General features: G+C 40.6%; 1 protein-coding gene across 8 annotated transcripts in view; it reads left to right on the top strand.

Annotated features, from left to right (window-relative positions):
• The window catches only part of tnca (tenascin Ca), a 39,118-nt gene that overhangs the window by 601 nt on the left and 21,169 nt on the right, over nucleotides 1-17,348 (top strand). For 7 of the 8 annotated variants that reach the window (XM_055513228.1, XM_029168387.3, XM_055513227.1 and 4 more), the window contains exons 2-4: nucleotides 40-79; nucleotides 367-419; nucleotides 16,782-16,983. The gene's annotated coding sequence lies outside the window, so the exon portion shown is untranslated. The remainder of the gene's footprint in view (nucleotides 1-39; nucleotides 80-366; nucleotides 420-16,781; nucleotides 16,984-17,348) is intronic. The other variant, XM_029168388.3, reaches the window with a different exon arrangement.

The following is a 17,348-nucleotide window of genomic DNA, read 5'->3' as shown; positions in this document are numbered from 1 at the left end:
AAAAAGCCAAAAAAATTGAGTGCAGCTGTGTTCTTGCAGGTGTCTCCACATTCCAACATGCACTGGACGAATCTCGGAGGTATGTCATCTGATGTCTTCTTTATTTAAAACCTTTGTCTGTTGTTTAGATTTGTCAGTTCTACTGAGATATTGTCCAACATGTGTTGCTTATTCAATATCAATCACTTGGATTTATAATACTTGTAATAGCACCCCGGTGAGTTTTTTGTTTTGTTCTTGCTTTGTGGTCCACTGTAGTTTGAAAAACTGGTGAAAGATGGATATTTTGCACCTGTGGAGCGGATTGAGAATTCCTCCTCTTTACTCATGCGAACCTGTAAAACATGTCCTTGTGTTCTTTTACAGGATGATTGCTGACAGAAAAACAGATGGAAAATGACTAAAGTCCAGAAGCATGGGTAGGTATACTGTGTGTAAGAACGTAGTACATCATAAACAAGATGACTTGTTTTGAGTACATTACACTCTTTAATTCTGGTATAGCTGCATATTGTTAATAGTTGATAGGACACTGTTATCATATGCAGCTGCACACCTGGATTGAAATTGTGGACAGTAAGTGAAATCTGCTATAATAATGGCTGGCTTGTAACCAGAGTTGTGCAGCAATGACCTGTCATCTGAGGAAGGCAAAATAGTTTTCTTTAAACAGCTTAAAATGGTTTTGAAAAATGTATCTTCTTCAGAGCAAAAACCTACAACCTTTGTTGGCTTTAGGGTTTTGAGTATGAAAATACATGTATATTGAAACATAATAGTGTTGAAAATATTTAGTCATTTTATGTTTAAATTGAGAATTTCAACATAAGTATCATACAGTAGCTTTCAGTTTCAAATTGTCAACGAGGTGAGGTAGGTTTTAATGCAGTGGGCATGAAAGTACAGTTCTGCCAAAAAACATCTACATCTACATTTTCGTACCCTTCACTGGTTCAGGTCAGCAGGAAGTAACCTACTCCCAGTCATATACACAGTAGCCACAGCTGATATCTGATGTCACCATTTTACAGACGCTGCGTAATGTAACTTTAGCCAGACATGGAGGTGGATTGCTCGGCTTGGTTCCCAAATATGTGGTTGTTTGAAATGTTGTGGCTGGAGAACTCTGATAAAGTGAATAAAGTGATCTGCAGGAAGGATTAAATCTGATCTTTTAGGTGAGGAATGTAGGCGATGTGGTGGAAGAGACAGTCCTGAAATATTTAATCCACTTTGATCCACATTGACAACAACTAGTCCAATCATCCAACAGCTAGTGGACTACACTAGATGGAGGTCCATACTTACAGTGGGTCCCCAGTTTTAATAATGCAGTATAGACAGCAGTTGGTGTCATTTGATCATTTTTGGTTTCCTCAGATTTCTGCTAAACTAAGTTATGGACAGCTGGTTGCACATAACTACACATTTGTGAACACTTTTTTTAATTAAAAGTTTCAAGTAATTTGCACAACCTAACATTTTTTGTCAAGAAATTAATTTTCAAATTAACTAAAGAATACCATTTAAAGGTATTACTAGTTGCAGCATTGTCAAACATTATACCTGCCTAAAACCCGCATGATAGCATGACCAGGGTCACATTAATTTGTATATAAAATATGCAATTATCCAAATCATCAAATATACTGTAGTTCCTTAGAAGATTCCTATTCATACGATTGCAGACTTCAAGTAGCAAACATTAAAAAGAATTTGTTTCAGATGACAGTATTATGTGTTCTTTATAATGCAATATAAACATTTACTTGCGCTGTCAAGGTTGGCGCCTTTGACATGCTGTATTTTTGTAATGGCCTTCCTCATGGCATGCTCTGTCTCCAGTGTTTGTTGGCAGCTGGTCAAAGAGGATCAGGAAGAACACCTGCAGTTCCTCTGTTTATCTAGTCTTCATGCTTTACATGGTCTCATTCCAAAACCTGGACTTTAAAGCACAGGACACTGTGTCGCTGCCAAGAAGCACTGGACTCAGCTGAATACAGCCTGAAAAGGGCTCGCAATTGGATTTATGCATAGAATAGCATGTGGTTACCAGGGATTGTATTGGAAGTGTCCCATTGTGCCTTTATATTAAGCAAATACTAATATGTGACTCCTAAGGTAGAATAGTATCTTTAGACTTGCTCATGAACCAAAACCAATATTTGTCTCTTATTCTACTCAACATATTATAATTGTGCATTTCAGCTCCCACAACCTGATTTTTATCCTTTTTTTCTAATGGACAGTATCTTTAACCTATTCTGCACAAGGACCTCTACTTAAGATATGTCCAATCTCACAATAGTCTCAAGAGACGACCAACGACACTTCACCACTCCAGCTGAATGGTTTATCTACACCATGACCCAGTTTGTCTATTGGCTGACTAAACACTTGTTAGGAATGTAATTGGGTCACTCCCTGGGGTCTTGTCAATACATAATTAAAAAGACAGGATACAGACACACTTTTATTGTACTACAGTGTGTTCCCACAGATTAGCCACTGTCATTTGTTTGCTTTAGCACAGGCTAGTCATACGTTGATATCATTGCTTTTGACGTAGGTAATTCAAAACCCTGGCGCATGAAGTAACCTTTCAGTGACTAGTCTGGCTCCTGGTGTTTCACAGGCTCCACTGCTGAGACTGGAGTTTACATGACCAGTGCGTAAGTCATCTGATTTATACCCCACCTGGACAGGAGTGAGCTCATTCACTAAATACCCTGCCTCTCTGTGAAATATAGCCCATTAAATTTATTAGACCTCTTTGAATACAGTGCTTAGTTTATTATGGTGTGTATACTGTGCAGTGAATCACATCTAAAGCAGTCTTTCATTTGGCTTGGAGATCTGCCAGTTTAGAGAATAGATTAGTTAATATGATAATTACTTAATAAAATGTTTAAACATCATCTTAGCAAGTTAATGTTTCAAAGAAACACAATTTTAGCTTTATTTTGTTACATTGTGCTAATTTGCCATTAGTGGTATAATATAATAACTGTAAGTTTCAACAGCTGGTTCAATCATCTGTCAGTCTGGTTCCAGGTTGGGAAAAACACTCCATGATCCATGGTCAGTGAATTCCTCTTTGCAAACCCATCTTTTGAAATTTATGTTCCTAGCAAACTACATCTGTGATCATGTTTTCTATTAAAGTCCTTAAACAATTATGCTGTGACGTGAGAAAAGAAGGTAGTTGTGCAGAATAGAGGGCATATATTTTGTAGGACTAAATTGTACACACGTGTTCGATTGAAGACTTCTACTGGCGGCAGGAAAAGTGGTTGTTTAGGATGTTAATATATTCCTCACTTGTGGAAGAGTATGTATGAAGGTTCAAATTTAGGCTGGTTGCTTACTGAATCCTTCATTCTCTTCTTATTTGACTTCCTCCCTGAAACTACATGTATCTGCCAAAACAAAAACAAGCAATATGATATAAAGGAGCAAACGCTAACCCACAACACCGTGTGTAACAATCATGAAGGACTGGCTCCAAAGTCAGCAGAACAACTGTACAGTGTGATAAATGCAAGCGGGAACTTGTGACGCAGACAAAATAAGTACTTTTGTCAGTTTCTACCATTCAATGAGTAAAATATGCACAATGTTACATTTGTTGTTTAGATTATTTTCTTTCAAAATAGATTAAATAAAGATTAATTTTAACTGGTTAAATGTTATTAAGGGTACAGTATGTTGTTATTTTCAGTATGGTCTTTCAGTAGAATAAACTGGGATCAGCTTCCAGACTGGGGTGTGTTTTATTGGTGATCTGGGATCTTCCAGGGCAACCTTGGGTCGAGTTCTCCTGGGAAAGACTCCTGGGGAGGGAGACGAGTGTTTGGAGTATTGGGCTTTCATATCCATTACACAGATAATTAGGTTTTCAGCCACAGGACATCAGGTACACTTCAGTACATAATGACGTGATGAACAAAGTGAGTGACCTATAGGATAGTGTCAGATGTTTTTGTCATGAGTTGCAGACTCTTCTGCTGTCAGTGAAACAAAGTTTGGCATTAGATTTAACGTTATGTGTAAAAGTAGTTCATTTCGTAGCCCAAAATGCTGTACACATCTGTAATACAGTACCAATAAATCCTCCATGCAGGAGGATAGACTCAGCTACAGCTGGCTTCCAGACATCGGTGACTTTGACCTGGACAAGGAACTGGCGTCATCTGGAACAATGATCTCCTAGAAAGTTATTTTTAATTCTACAGGCTGTCTAATCAGCCACAAAATGCAACAATTGCCTTTTAGGAAGTACTTCATTATTTAAGTCTGCAAGAAGGCAATAGCATGATGTCACTGTCTAGGTAGTTAAAAACTAACATGCCAGTGAGTTAAAATAATGCTTCAGTAACGTTAAGGAGCATGGAAACTAGATGAGTTAATGTCCAGATAAGCCCTAAGGTGATATACATCTGACATGTACAGCAAAAAGGAAACTCTTATTTTAATCTAGGAAGCTGAACAAGTGCATTGGCACACATTCGTAAAGGATTTCCCAAAGTTTCTGTTGGTCAGAAACATCAGTCCGTCGCCAAAACGACAAAACGTTCCCCAGGATTCCTTCAGGGCAGCCTCCAGACGAACGCATCAAAGACTCCACAATATATTTACGACGGTGTTAACGTGCCTTATACGCATATATGTCACATAGTCATGTGGTTTAATGTTACATGGTAGGGAGGTCAAAAGGTCAGTTTGTGTTCTGTGTTAGGGCATAATTATTTTCCTCTGTTTTCCTTTTTTGCTATAAATCTTTGTTTTAACCGGAACCGTCCTACTGTTTGACCTTTACGTCTGAGCCCCTGACGCCTTTGAAGCCTGCAGTGTTGGAGGTTCAGCCGCAATCGGTGGCAACATTGCGACCTAGATTTATTTAGAAGAATGTGGTATCATTTCACACGATTCTGAGTGGAAACCATCACCTCGGAGAGAAAAGCTTCGCTTCCTTCATGATCTGCTGTCAACAGTATCAAAGCGAGTGTCTTGTGTGAAAAGCTTAGCTTTCACTGTTAGACGTGTCCTCGCTTGCTGCTTTTGTGTAAGTAGAACCTGAGCGCTGCTGCATTCTCTGTGCTCAGGTGGTACAGAGAATAGAGCCAGGGACTGCATCCAGCAGCCCACTTTAAGTGAATTGTGAATTAATTAAGTTTTATGGTGATGTGTGGACTGAATCTTTGAGAAATTTGCATCTTGAAACCATCTCGCTGGATTTTGCAGCTGAGAACTACGTAAACTCATCTGAGCTAATGCTGATGAGGTGTTTCACTAAACGCTCATCATCTGATCTCATTTGTTGAAAGCTTTGTCTCAAATGAATTCTGCATCTGTGCTCTTTTGTCACTTCAACATAAAAAAAACATCACATCACATCTCGCATATGTAATCTCTGCATGTACTATCTTTCCATCAGCTCGTTAAAAAATTTGAAGCAGTCTTCCCATGCGCTTGCTGTGAATATCCTACAGTACTTTAGTGCCTTTGCGCTCTTTAAGAAAATAGTTATGGTTTCTTTCATTAACCTAAACTAGATCTAAATCAAGCCATACCCAGATGAGCACGCCAGCTCTAATCTCTCTCTGTCTGAGAGCGCTGACCTCTTTTGTTCAGTTGATGGCTTATTACCAGTATTGATTTTGGCTTCTTTATTTTGCGGAGTTCCTGCAGCGAGGCAGATGACCCATGCACATATCAGCTTTTGTTAGTCATTGAGAACACAAAGATTAGCAATTTGTTCTTGTTAACATAATAAAAACAAATATACCGTTTATCTTATCTTTTTTTTTGCATTACAGCAAAATCGGTGCGTCTGTTCGGCTACATGATGACGTTTGACACTCTTGGACGTAACGGTGTAACTTTGTGTATTTAAATTTTTGCTGTCTACTCGTTGATGGGAACGTCAACAGGACTTTAATCCAGATTAAGTTCAATCTGAGCTAAAGGAAAACATCTTTTTCCGTAAGTGCTAAGATTTGCATATTTGTTGAACTTAATTCATACCTTTTTCCATTGCTTACCGCAGCAAACTGAGTTGCTCTGATAATGCACTGGTTCACTGGAGTGTGAAATAGCTCAGAAATAGAGAAATGTGTATAAGTATATTTACAAAAGTAGTAAGTGTGTGGATGTTCCTGCTAAACATCTGTCTGCAGTGATGTATGAGCAGCTGGAATTGGAGTGTCTGGGCGCTAATACGCAGCAAAGGTTTTTTGAATTTTAAATACTTGTATTATTTCACGTACATGTTTGGAAGGAAACACAGGGTCCTGCATCAGCCATTAGCTAATGTTAGGTCTATTGAGCACGTTTGTTCAGGAAATAGGATGATGGAAAAATAACTCTTGATGTTTGTGGCTACTAGCATTATAGCATTATTGGACGTCAGGGGAAAGAGTCCTACAGCTGTAATGTAACTTTGCCTGTTGTTTAGGAGTGGTTTTGAAAACAGCAGCTGGCCGGCTTGTCGGCACATCTGTTTAAGACAGACGACAGCCCTCTGCTTCACTGTGCTTTCTCTTTATCACTCTCCATGTTTGAGATGTTTGTGTTCTCCTCACCATGGTTTTACAGACAGGAGTCACATTATCCTGGAGATGGATAGCAGTTTGGAGTAAACAGAAACGGATGCTCAGTACAAAAAGTGCGTGCGTGCAGCCTTGAGGGGTCAAATCTCAGTGAGCTCAGGGGGACAGCACCAGAAATCCCACCCCAGCAGTTTGTCATGTGGCATACCAAGAACAGAGTTGTAGACGGGCAGCGATTTATCGTTATAGACGCCTTTGAGCGTTGAACTGTATGGATGAAATACTAGGAAACAATTTGGTGTTTGTTTGAAAAGCAAATTGAGGAGATAGTGGAAATGCTTGACACAAAATTATAGAGCACAAGGACACCAACTGTACCAGCGTATTTTTGCAGACACTGCGGTGCCCTCAGATTGCCTGAAGTTCAAACACACAGCAATTATGCACAAAACCTGAAAAACAACGTTAATGGCCCAAAACAAGAGAGTTGCACTGTTCATGGCAGCCAGAGCTGTATTTCCTCCCAAGGGCGATGTAACATGCACCACTTCACCAACAGTGGCAATGTTGGTAGTAGTGGCGCCCTGGTTTTTTACATTGTTGGTCTACTTGTTTGTGCTGTAACAATTTGGCATTTACACACTTTGTTTTTTTCTGCAATAATTTGTTGTTGTACACTGAGAAATTCAGAGACAAAAGCAGCAGTGATTGGCTGAACCCACAAAGCTCAGCATAGCACAGGTTAGAGTTGATTAAACGAGTGTCAAGACATGCTCATAAGCAGTGACATCATTTTTTAAGACTTTTAATGACCACTTGTGCTTATTTGACCGAATTTGGATTAAGACTAAAATGTATCATAATTAGTAATTTTTTAAGCAACTGCAAAAATATCAATCACATTTTTTAATTGTCTTTATTAGTTCACCAAATCATCTGCACAGCATCTGCAACTCCAGCATCTTGTCACTGATGAAATTTAATAAGATTACAGCCGGATATTCTGAAGGTTTGAGTTGGCTGCGGGACGACTGTGTGGTGAGCCTGCATCATGCCGAAATTGTCCATGATTAACATCTACGGAAATGTTCCGCCTCCCACAGTAAACCACATCAGAAGGCAACACAGCGGTTGCCATGGTGAAAGGCAGATTGTTTTGGTTGGTTTGGCCCCAATGAGGTTGGGAAGACTGATGAGGGGGTCATTTTAAGAGTGGTGTGTCTCCGCGTTTTTGTGAGAAACGTCTCTTCCTGGGGAGTAGGCTGGGAACGCTTCAGGCCTTTTGGCTTTTCATGGCTAAAGGTTTCATTTAAATAGATGCAACAATCTAGACTGTGCAACACACACTCCGCTTTCCAGGATAATTAATCCTATTAATTCCTCTTGCAGCGATGTTTAACTGCACATTGACATGTTTATCCAGTAGTTTGCCCCGAACTAACGTGGCCAGTAGCCTGACAAGCATGACATCACCTCTCCTCTTCCCGGCAGTGTACTTTAGATCACAAAGCAGCTGCTTCTCGATAAACTCATCTTCAGAGCTTGAGCTGAATTGTCACTATTCCTCTGAAGCTGGAGCTGCTTTATTTGAACTCATATTTCTCACTTATGGTGACAACATCCTGCTGGAACAGACACACCAACAGTGACTTTGTAAATCTGTTAAAGCAATAATATGTTTTTCTTGTCTGCTGTTTAGATTTACAGTGTAATTGCTTAGAAGGTTATAATAGTAATAAATTGTACACTGTGTGATAATCGTTTCTTGATGCTGACACACAAAACTTGTCCAAGTGTTACAGGACAGCTGCAAACAGTTTGGAGGGGAATACCTTCTGTGGGTTGGCACCTGGTTTTCCTTTCTTCACGTTTCTGCTGCTTTGCTTCCACCAGTGAATATTAGGTTGCTCACACTGTGAGCATTTGCTAATTAGATTTTATCATTCATCTGAGATTTTGACATTTTCTCATGTTGTGGCTTTGTCGTCTTTGTTCATATTGGACAGTATTAATTTGTCTGTAGCAGCTTCAACATGTTGACTCCATGCTTCGAAGTGCTTCTTAAATATAAAGGTAAAGCTTTGTATGTACAATTTAGTATTGCTTACACTGAGCAACATCTACCAGTAGTTTCCACTGTCCAGCTTGGTTAAGTAGCAAGGAAAGTTGAATATTTTTTTGTTTTTAATTTCCTTACTGGGTGTAAGAAGGTTTCATGAGTGTCCTACAGAAAGAAGGTTTTATACTGTTATTTGTGGAGGTGCAGCAGTTCTATGGTTAATCAGTGGGATATGGTTCTTGTGCCCTGTTTGACCATTGTGTACAGTATGTTAAATGGGACATTGCATAGTGTCATCGATCTAATGTTTGCCACATTGTAGAGGTTCAGCTTCCATTGTTAACCACACATCATTTTCTTCTGATCCCTCAGAACATGTTATTTATGTGATCCCACTGTCTCTCCCCCAAACATAAAAGGTTCTCCCACAGTTCATGATCAGTTGCTGACATTTTTGTCCTTCCTTTCAACTGTGTAGAAAAATGGTGTGCTCTGCTGCCCCACTTGGTTCCTGACAGCTAGCTTGAAAGATCCTGTATCTGCAAGTTGTATTTATTTTAGGCTGGTTCTACACTTCATGTCCTTGATGCAGCAGACGCAGAGTTAACGGTTATTAATGGTTGGCCAGGTCTCCTGCACATCCGTCAGCAGGACACGGCTTCAGAGGAAATTATTTGTCTCTGTCTGTTTCCCATTGAGAGTGGGGCCGGTATTTATGCTACAAGGCGTTTTTAGTCTTAATAGGATCAATAATCCTTACTCCTCCAGTAGCATCACATAAACAATAGTTAGTCTTAAAGAAGGGTGTAACTAAGCCAGACAGGTCTTAGTCTTTGAATATATTCTCAAGGCCTACCTCAAGTCTCTTTTCTCAAAAGACAGACAACCTCATGGCGCAAGACGTCACAGTAGCGAGAACAATTACTTCATGCTCCCACACTTTTTCCAAGCGCTCCTGCAGCTGTGGGCTTGAAAGCGCTGAGTAGCTGCTAACTAAGGCCAGACTGAGCAGCCTCTGTGAAGACCAGCCATCTCCCACAATGGGGAAATGTCAGCGGGATGGAATGAGCTCGGCCTGGAAACCTGGGGGACGGCCCTGGAGTACGGTCAGCTCAGCCGCGACTAGCAGTGTTAGAACTTAAGCGAGACAAATTTCAGGTGTCAGAGAGAACATGTTTGATGTGCAGAGGTGCGTAAATAAAACATACCTGTGAATATTTGTCAATTTTATTTCTCCTTCATAGTTTTTTCTTTTAAAAAGGCGAGTTTATGACCTGGCTGGCGGAGTCCACATGCAACATCCCACAGTCTTAAACTAAAAACACATTTCCTGACATTTTTATATATTTAAAAATTCTAAACCTATTTACAAAGGCATTCAGAGCCTTTGCAGTAGTGGCATAAAAGAAGGTCAGGTGGGTCTGGTTATTGTTGAGATGAGTCTGGAACTTGATTGAACAAATATGGGTTCATGAAGTCCAAGAAGGTCTCTGTAGACCTTCAAAATACAGGCGCAGACTAATAGACGCTATAACCTGAGAGCTTCCAGGAACGCAGTGGCTGTGATCTTTGTCTGACCACCGATTTTTGTGGCTGGAGGGTTCATCAGTCCACTACCTCTGCCTTCTCCTGCCATTTGCTGACATTGTCCATTCACCCTCCAACCGACTGCTATTTAAAGGTCGATGCTCCCTCGTGTCATCGAAATATTCCAAACACAACTCGGAGACTTTGCAGGATTGCAGTTGGCATGAATGTCATCAACACCCGAGAGAGGATTACAGTCTAATGCCATGATGTAAACAACAATAGAGCCCGTGGCATATGCAAGTGTTCGACATGATATCTGACTTGACACATTCACGCCTTCATTCTGGTGCATTTCTGTCCTTTGGGACTTCGCTGAAGTATTTTGGTGTCATGATTATTGCTTTTTATTGCCGCGGCTGTGAAGATTTGTTGAGGGGAAAATGCAGCTGGCAAGCAGTGTTATTGTCACAGTAACAGTACTGAGCACATACAGTGAGTGCCACAGTCTAGACTTGTGATTGTCGGCATAGTTACATCAAGGACAAACTGCTGTGTACTCGTCACCACTTGTGGTAAAATTTTAAGGATATTCATAATAAAGGGAACTGTAGCAATGCAGTTTGGGGAAAGGGGTTTATTATAAAATTGTCAATGAGGCAGATATGTGCTTTTGGGAAATTGTGTGATTAATAACCTCTGAACATCTCTGCAACACTGAGGTCACTGGAGTGTGTGAGAGTATAAAAGACCACAAATGTAGTCAGTGTGTCCTTTGTGTTTCTTTGTCTATTTTAATTGGCAGCTCCTATAAGGCCATTCAACTTGGAAATGAACTGTATTAACTTCCCTTTTCGTCTTTTAATCATGAGGCAGTGTTTTCCTCGTGTCCAGAAAATTAGTTGTAGGTTATAGATTATAGACTGAAGTGAAGCAGTTTGATAGACAGCCAACATTGATGATCTCTGCAATTTTTGTGTAGCATCACTAACAGTTTAAGAGATCAATATAGATCCGAGCACGTTCAGTAAACTGCGAACGCGGCTTTGCATTGCTCTGTGTTGAATGATTGATCTTATTTATGCGTGACCCTGTGGTTGAATAAGCTTCAGCTCAACATACAGTAGCCAAACACAGCTGTCGTATTCAGTACGGATCATTCAGCAGTTTCGCTGTAATCCGCACACTAATGCCTGACACACAGAGACTTTAATCTCTATAGAGCACAAGCTCATTAGTGCGACCACGCTGGGAAAACAAGAGGAAGCAATTGGTTTAGCGTTCTCAGTCTAGCTTGTAGTTTGAGCTGAAGCTGCTGTGGTAACTGCAATCAGACTTTTTGTGCAGATGCGCTGGCAAGCCTCTGGAGCGACCCAAGAGGCAGTTGTGTTGCGCTCAGTGCCATATTAGTTCATGTTTGTGTGAGCTATGACAAGTGTGGACTGCTCACTGTCTGCATGTGGCTTGTAGCTGAGCAGAGAGAGATTGAAGAACACAATGCTGCTGCTCCTCTGTGGTTATGAGTGTTTTCTCAGCCAGAACTGTCGGTAGATACCAACATTTTGTGATTTGACAGATCACTCTCTCATGTATTGGGACGATAGCATGTTGTCATCGTTTCATCTTACACAACTCGTCTTCTCTATTAGAGATAGCTTCCATCTGCATTTGCCGTCCCACAGTGATCATGAAACAAGTTGTTGGCAGATATACATTGTGTCATGAGTTTGCAAGATTTATAAAGGTCATTAAAATTGATGCGATCATCGAACAAGCATCTTCTCCGTGTTGCTGTGTTTAGGAATTACTGACAATTTGTTGATAATAAATCTAGCGACCCCCACTGGAAAACCCTCACAATCTCACAGTCTAGAGAAACAGTTATACACAGTTTGGACTAGAACTTCAACTGGATATGTTGGTGCTGTCTTTTAAATTGTCAACAACTGGAATTAATGTATGTAAATGATTCCCCTCCTCCTTGTGAGATGTGAAGTTTAATTCTCTGATTGTTTTCCAACCACTGAATGTGTCTTTGCCACCATGAAGTAAAAACGCGTCATGATTTGGGAAAGGCTTTGTTGGTCACACTGTTGCCAATGTTTTTTTGTTATTTTTGTGTGTTACATAACTCAAAGTATCTCTAACCACCATGGGTGTATTTGTACAGACAATATTTCCTCTCATGGCTGATCAAAACTTGCTTTATTACATCTACTGTAGCACTTATGCAATATTAATTTGAACCTGAGTGATTATTGGTGTTTTGTATTGTTGATATAAGGCCATTATTTATTGTCACACATCTAATTCCATATTTGATGTCCTCATTATTCACCTACTTGTATACTGTATGTTGGGCCTAGTAGCCAGAGAAGCATTTTAGTGCTGCAGCTGTTCTGACTGGATTCTCTGTCTCATCAGTGTGATTTCGCGGGGCACTGTATGGATTTAGCTGGATTTAGATTTGGTCGTGCCCGAGTGATTTTGGAAGTCTAGTCTAGTTTTCAGCGTGATTGGTTGTCATTTGAATGTGAATGTGAGCTTTGTTCCATCACCCAATAATGACCTAAACTGTTAATGATCTTGCTGCTGGATGAGCAGTTCTGATGTGTCAGATTCACAGTTTCCAGTTCAGCCTTCCTTCCTTTTAAAAAGGGAAAATTAAAGTCGTATTTCTCTTTTCCGTCAACGCCTACAAACTGTGCGACCATCTAGTTCAGTCACTGAACAAATCCCACCATGGGCTCTGTGCTGATGCTCGCTGTGAAGTCCTCGTGGTGGCAGATGGGCCGACCCATACGGCGCGAGCAAAGTCGGAAGTTGTGTCTAAGTGTGTAGTGTAAGTAAACACATGAGATTCGGAAGTCGCACAACGTCTGTGCAGCTTTAGCTCTTTGCAAAGTGTCACGCGTGAGGTTTGAAGCAGGGAGGCAAATGATTTTAGAAGTGGTTTGCATAATTCTTGTACGTGTACTTTTTGCTTGATAACAGGACGAGTAGGACAGGATGAATTTAAGACAGCTTCTGTTTTGCACTCTTGAAAACATTAGAGGAGAGCAACTTTGTATTTATACAGGGTGTTTCCTTTTTCTTCCTTGCAGTTTTGCCCTCTTTAAGTTAAAGAGATGAAATAGTAGACTCTAAACCAACTCCCAGCAATTCTACAGCTTCATAATTAAACATTATGCTCGTAATCATGTAAATAGTTCAATGTAGGCTCTGTCTTCTACAAGAGTCCTCTTTGTATTTTTACATTCCTCAAGCTATTATATACAGTGTGTATGCGTAAAATAGGAACCACTGTTTTGTATTGTTGTGTTTACTGACCTCTTGGTAGAGATTCTGCATGGTGGCCCTGAACTAACCACGGTCATTCAGCTCCATGATTACAGCCCTGGCAGGGCAGGTCAAACCTAAGGACACTTTCAGTCTGTTCAGATTAGAGTGATGTGAACCAATTAACATGTCGGCACCACTGTAAGGGCTGGATGAATTAGACATGATTTCCAGGAAAGTTGTATAAACCACCAACAAATGTTTAGACTCAGGCATATTTTCAAAGCGAGCCCTTGAAGCTAGATTTTATTTCACTACAGTGAAATGCCCTCAGATCCCTTCACTGTTAGAAAACCGAGGAAAAAGGTTTATTAGTTGTATATTTTTTTGTGTATTACTTGTACTGCATTTTATATTTGACACAGTCTTAAATGTCATATATAGAGATGAAAGGTCTGGGTCGGTCTCTCACCGAGCTGTTTGTATGGCTGCCGCTTTCCTTTTGTTTAGAAGCAGACATGGTTTTAATGGTTTCAGTGGCAAAAAGCCGTGAAGCACCTGGTCTGTGTTGTGAGTGTCTTAAATTAAAGGGGCCACAGTGCGACCCATTTATATGGCCTCACAAACATTTCCTCATTCTTAAAGACCCACATTCAGACCAGATCCCTGGGGTCTTCTGAAGCTGAGGAGAATGTTTGATTGATGAACGGTGACAGAGTTTATAGTTTATCGTCCTTGGGTGAGCAGGACCCGCTGACCATGTACTTAAACTCACATGTGTGTCCTGTTTAGCATTACAAGATCTCAAGTACAAGAGCTGTGTTTTGCGACCTTACCTGCCTCAATCATAGTGCATTAAAAAGGAAGAAATGTATGCAACTCCATTAAAACATTTAGATTTTATTTATTCTGAGTAAGTATTTTGGGGAATAAACAAGTTATTTAATTGTGTGTAATGTTTTCTTATGATTGACTTTAACTTACTGTATTTATTTAATTTAATAGTATTACACAGTAATGGGCTTGGGCCTTGTATCAGAGACTTATTTTATATATATATATATATATAGATATAGATATAGATATATAGATATATAGATATATAGATATATAGATATATAGATATATAGATAGATATAGATAGATATATAGATATCTGATACGCATATCAGATCTCGCTCTCATCGCTCTCTCGCTTCTCTAGCTCGCTCTCTCTCTCGCTCGCGCTCTCGCTCTCTCGCTCTCGCTCTCTCGCTCTCTCGCTCTCTCTCTCTTCGCTCTCTCTCTCTCTCTCGCTCTTCGCTCTCTCTGCTCTCGCTCTCTCTCGCTTCTCTCGCTCTCGCTCTCGCTCTCGCTCTCTCTCCTCTCTCTCGCTCTCTCTCGCTCTCTCCTCGCTCCTCTCTCGCTCTCTCTCTCGCTCTCGCTCTCTCTCTCTCGCTCTCTCTCTCCTCTCGCTCTCTCTCTCTCGCTCTCTCTCTCTCGCTCTCTCTCTCGCTCTCTCTCGCGCTCTCTCTCTCGCTCTCTCTCGCTCTCTCTCTCGCTCCTCTCTCGCTTCTCTCGCTCTCTCGCTCTCTCTCTCGCTCTCTCTCTCGCTCTCTCTCTCGCTCTCTCTCTCGCTCTCTCGCGCTCTCTCTCTCGCTCTCTCGCGCTCTCTCTCTCGCTCTCTCGCTCTCTCTCTCTCTCCTCTCTCGCTCGCTCTCGCTCTGCTCTCGCTAGCTCGCTATCTCTATAGATATATAGATATATATAGATATATAGATATATATAGATATAGATATATATAGATATATATATAGATATATAGATATATAGATATAGATATATATATATATATATCATGATTTGCCTTAATTTTCCTTTTCTTTCCTCTAAGTACAGACCCAGCAAGAAGGGAAATTAGGTCTGTTCATTGATCCACAACCAGGCTGATATATCCCAGCATTAACTGGATGGTTTCCCAGGAAGTCTGTCCTTCATGGTCACCAGAGGATGAATCCTAATGACTTTGGTTATGCCATAGCTTTTCCTCTGGTGCCACAAGCAATTTACTGTAACTGTTGTGGTTTTGAATGAAACGTCTCAACAGCTGTTTGAATGATCCCAGTGAAATTGTGTAAAGACATTCAGTGTCTCCACCAGGGCGAATTATACAGCGATCCCTTTGCCAGTGCCTTAACTTTTTACCCAGCAACAAGAAGTGCTACATGTTAGCATGTTAGCATTTAGGGACCACTAACATATTTATTGTTGTGACTCAATGAATTACGTGTAAGTAAGTACATCAGTCTGCTTATTGGTGCATCCGCCATTTATATTTTATTATTTACATCAAATGACCTACTCTATTAGGAATTACACAAATGCTAATTGAGTAATCTGCAATACATACCTAGTTAATGTTGTCTTTATGCTTTCTATTTGCGACAACATAAAACCTTCCTTTGCTCTCAGACTCACTAAGATTTAAGCTGATACTTGCCTGATCCTCATTTAATCACATTAAGATTAAACCGTTAGCGACGTCTGCCCTATGCTTGCATTCTTTGCTCAGTCAAACTTTACATCGCAGGTTTAGGAGTGACTGTAACAGGTATGACATATTACCTTGCAACAGCTTGCTCTCATTTTAATCTTAGGTGGCTGGACCCCAGAAATTAAGTATGTGTCTGTTTCCTGCTGCCATCTGCCATATTTGAGGATCAAATATATGAAAATGTAACCGTGTCTGCATTAGAAAAAAGAGCTGTCTGAGCAAGGAAACGTTTCCTTTAGGAAATTAAAATGCACTGTACACTGGATGACTCAGTTGTTAATGTGCTACAGATTTATTCAGGTAATAAATAAACATGAAATTATTGTCTTCAAGAGCTGAATGATTAGTGTGAAGTATGGAAAGAAGGACTAGTGCATGACTAAGTGAGGATTTCCTCATGTGTGACCGAATGTGAGTAGAATGCATACAGTAAAGATTAAGCTTAATTTCTTCAGCCTTAATCACGCAGGACAAAATCATCATTGCAAAGTTAACAAGGAAGCGTCTGGCTGCCGTCTACAGCCTGACTCCCCCTGCTCTCATTCCCTGTCCTTCCTCTAATTTTCCTGCACAGCCACAAGCACTGCTCACTCTGTCATGACTCCCAGTCACACTGGCATCTCATTTAAAGGCAGCAGCCGGGCTCTGCATCCATTAGTTATAGTGGAGGGAGAGTAGAGAGAGAGCGGGAGGTTGGGAGGGAGGGAGAATGACGACTGTTTAAGGGCTGGAGTTTAAAGCGATTGGGGTCTGACCTAACACTCCTCACTTTAAAAGACATTTACTCCCACTCTCTGACTCTCTCTCCCCCCCTTCACACTCTCTCTGTCAGTAAAGGGGCTGAACTCTAGCCGGAGCTGAGGGAAGAACTGACAGAGCTGCCACCTTGGTGGAGTAACTGCCACACAGAACGGTGACAAAAAAGACCAAAGCATCATTATCTCGGCTTCTCTGAATGTGTGACAGCTCCGAGGAGAACATCATCCTACAGTACCTGCAGGGGCTTGTGATAAAAGGACACTATACTGCTACAGGTAAGAAGATCTGTGCATTTGCTTAATAGAAATGTTCCTGCTTTTCCATATTCTTCAGTCTTTTTTCATTCTTCCACATTTTAATTGGTTTAAAAATAAAGATGTTAGCATTAGTTTCTGTCTAGCGCAGGTTATCACTACACCAGAAGGCAGAGATGCATGCTGTAGTAACTCAGAGGTGATGATTGGCTGCAGAAGGAGCAAACATGTGGAAGAGTTATCCACGTTTGATGCCTTGATAGAGAAGGGCAAGTAGCCAGCATGCTCCAGCCAAAAAGGGATTCCTACAGTTTTTGTCAGGTTGTATAATCGGTAAACTAAAAATAAAAACTGACCATCTGTGTGAGAGCGTGGGGCCAGACTAC

The sequence above is a fragment of the Betta splendens genome, chromosome 12 (genome assembly GCF_900634795.4).
Source record: "Betta splendens chromosome 12, fBetSpl5.4, whole genome shotgun sequence".
NCBI classification, from domain to species: domain Eukaryota; kingdom Metazoa; phylum Chordata; class Actinopteri; order Anabantiformes; family Osphronemidae; genus Betta; species Betta splendens.
The sequence above is the reverse complement of the archived record's forward strand: the minus strand, read 5'-3'. Positions and strand labels throughout refer to the sequence as shown.